The sequence below is a fragment of the Suricata suricatta genome, chromosome 3 (genome assembly GCF_006229205.1).
Source record: "Suricata suricatta isolate VVHF042 chromosome 3, meerkat_22Aug2017_6uvM2_HiC, whole genome shotgun sequence".
NCBI classification, from domain to species: domain Eukaryota; kingdom Metazoa; phylum Chordata; class Mammalia; order Carnivora; family Herpestidae; genus Suricata; species Suricata suricatta.
Window position 1 is genome coordinate 110,092,921 of NC_043702.1, and position 2,928 is coordinate 110,095,848.

The following is a 2,928-nucleotide window of genomic DNA, read 5'->3' on the forward strand; positions in this document are numbered from 1 at the left end:
AGATGTGGTATATATACACAATGGAGTACTACATGGCAATGAGAAAGAATGAAATCTGGCCATTTGTAGGAAAGTGGATGGGCCTCGAGGGTGTCATGCTAAGTGAAATAAGTCAGGCGGAGAAGGACAGATACCATATGTTTGCACTCATAGGTCTAACAGGAGAAACCTAATGAAGGACCAGGAGGAGGGGAAGAAAGAGAGAGAGTTGGGGAGAGAGAGAGACGCAAAACTTGAGAGACTACTGAATACTGAAAATGAACTGAGGGTTGAAGGGGAAGGGGGAGGGGGGAAAGAGGTAGTGGTGATGGAAGAGGGCACTTGTGGGGAAGAGCACTGGGTTTTGTATGGAAACCAATTTGACAATAAACGATTAAACACACACACACACACACACACACACACACACACACACACTCTAAGGCTTAAAGAGTGTAACCAGCAGGGCATGAGGCCGATACAAAGTGCGATGTCCCAATGGGTCCCGAGACTTGTGCTCACCTAGTCACCTCCCTGTCTGGAGAAGCACGAAGGGGAATGGCCCTGTTCACTGCAGGCTTCCCGCCATTAGGTCTCAGAAATACCGAATGCTGTTAGCAGCAACTAACTCCAGGAACCTTAGAAATCGACAAAATGGTCTCAAAATCTGCACATCAGTCTAAACCAGAAAGGCCAATAAGGACAGGCCTTGAGCTCCCCCCTCCCCTGCACACGCATGTGTAGGATAACCACTGACTAAACTCTGGCGCTTACTAAAGAAATAAAATGCCTTTCAGATTCCCAATTGAAGGTGGTTTAAAAGAATATTTCAGTGTTCATGAAAATCCAACTCATTTCTCATGTAAAAAGACTACCTCCAGAGAAAAAAATCCAAAATTTGACTTCATGGTGTTTGGGTTTTCAGTTCCTTTCAGTAAAAGTCTGTCTCATCTTAAAATACAGGGTGACCACATGGTTGCAAATACTTAATAAATGTTTTATTGATATTACACTGCAATACAAAAGACATAATCTGTTTCAGACTTCTGGCCGTCCTGAAGGCCACTAAGGAAATTAAAAAAAGAAACTTTAAAAGATGGGGGGGGGGGGCCTCCCATCCACCACGCCAGCAAGGCGGTATCCAAGCGGTGCTTACACAGTTGGTCTCCACTGCACAGTCTCACTCTCCCTGTGCTATTTCTCCTACGAGTATTTATCACACTGTAATTAACTGTAGATCATTTCTTTGCTTATTTAATCGCCCCCAGTAGTCTCTAAACTCCATGATTGTAGCAACTGTCTTTTTCAAAGAGCCTGATACCCAGCAGGTATGCAATAAATACATTATCTTACGCTTGTAGTCGCTATTTCACAGGGCCCAGATGCATAGCAGACATTCAATAAGTGATATCTTCCTACTGGATGAATAGTTATGGTTGCTTAGATAAAAGGTAACGGGATATTTATGGTTATGTAAATTCTCAACAGCAACAATAAAAAAAACTTTTAATAAAATCAACACAACCAATTTTGAACTGAGATTACAGGGCAAAATACTGTTATGAATTATGGGGGGGTGTCTGTCTTCACTTGATCTTAGCTAACATTACAGCACTAAAAAAGCAAGGCAGTGCTATTTTTTTGAACATTTACAACAGGACAAATTCAGTTCTCCAGGCCCCAATTCCTTTTTTACAAAACACTCAGTAAAAAATACGTCAATGTTTTAAAGGCTCTAAAATGCACTAAAATTATTAGAGCAGGGAACCGCAGAAATATGAAGCACCCCTAATTTTGTAGTTTCAAGTACAATAATGCCACACAATTATCTTCAAGTTTACAGTTCAGAACATGTCTTGGGTCTCTGAAACATGCTAGGTGGAGGCATTTATTTAATGATCACTTACTACTTGCCAGACACTAAGTACTTTCACATGGGCAATCTTGCTGGGTACCTGTGATTATTTCCATTTTACACGCAGAAACTGAGCAACAAAGACACGTTGCCGCAAATCTGAACTTGGAGCAGCAGAGCCGCAAATCTGAACTTGGAGCAGTCACGTCTCTGACTGCAGAGCTCACCAGGCACACAGCACAGTGAGCTGTGAAGAACTGTAAGGCTTCCTACACTACCATTTACTTTCCATACAATACATGTGCGCCTTTTAAATTGCTCGTCAGGGGTGCCTGGGGGGGCTCAGTCGGTTAAGCGGCTGGCTTCAGCTCAGGTCATGATCCCGCAGTTCGAGGGTTCGAGCCCCACATCGGTCTCTGTGCTGACAGCTCAGAGCCTGGAGACTGCTTCACATTCTGTGTCTCCCTCTCTCTCTGCCCCTCCCCTGCTCGCGCTGTCTCTGTCTCTCAAAAATAAACAAAAAGCATAAAAAATAAAAAAAAATTGCTCGTCAAAGCCCAAATCACTGAAGGTGACACTACAGATCAAAGGACTTGAACTTGGATCTTTAAGTTCTTTCGGTCCTTCTGAATTAAAAAAGACAGACTCAACTACAGTTCGCTCCTATCCAACCTCCCCTAACGTACTTCGGGACACTCTAACCCCCCACCAAATTTCAAGGTCTTGCAAAAGTGGGAAAACCACCAACAGCCTAACAAAATAGGCAACTTCGTGACAAGTAGAATCTTTTAAGTTCCCAAGAACCGTCAACCCCGGCCGGAAGCCTGAAAGGAGTTCACCGCCCAGGGGTGATGAGAACACAGGTCCGGGGCGACTGTCAGCGGTTGTCCGGGCAGGGGCGGCAGCGGCCCTCGGACCCCGCCTCCCACAGCGGCAAGTTCACCTGCCAGCGCCCGGGGTGGGGGCGTCCGCACCGGCCGGCGGGCCGCAGGGCGCCCGAGAGGGGCCCGCAGGACCCCCGCCGGCGCCGGCGGCCCCTGCCCGCGCGCTCACCCGAAAGCCCTCTGCGCGCGCGCGCAACCCGGGCCGGGGTC

At 46.6% G+C, this 2,928-nt stretch overlaps 1 protein-coding gene across 1 annotated transcript in view; it reads right to left on the minus strand.

Annotated features, from left to right (window-relative positions):
* FH (fumarate hydratase) overlaps positions 1-2,928 on the minus strand; it is a 32,166-nt gene that overhangs the window by 28,959 nt on the left and 279 nt on the right. The gene's annotated exons all lie outside the window — the stretch shown is intronic.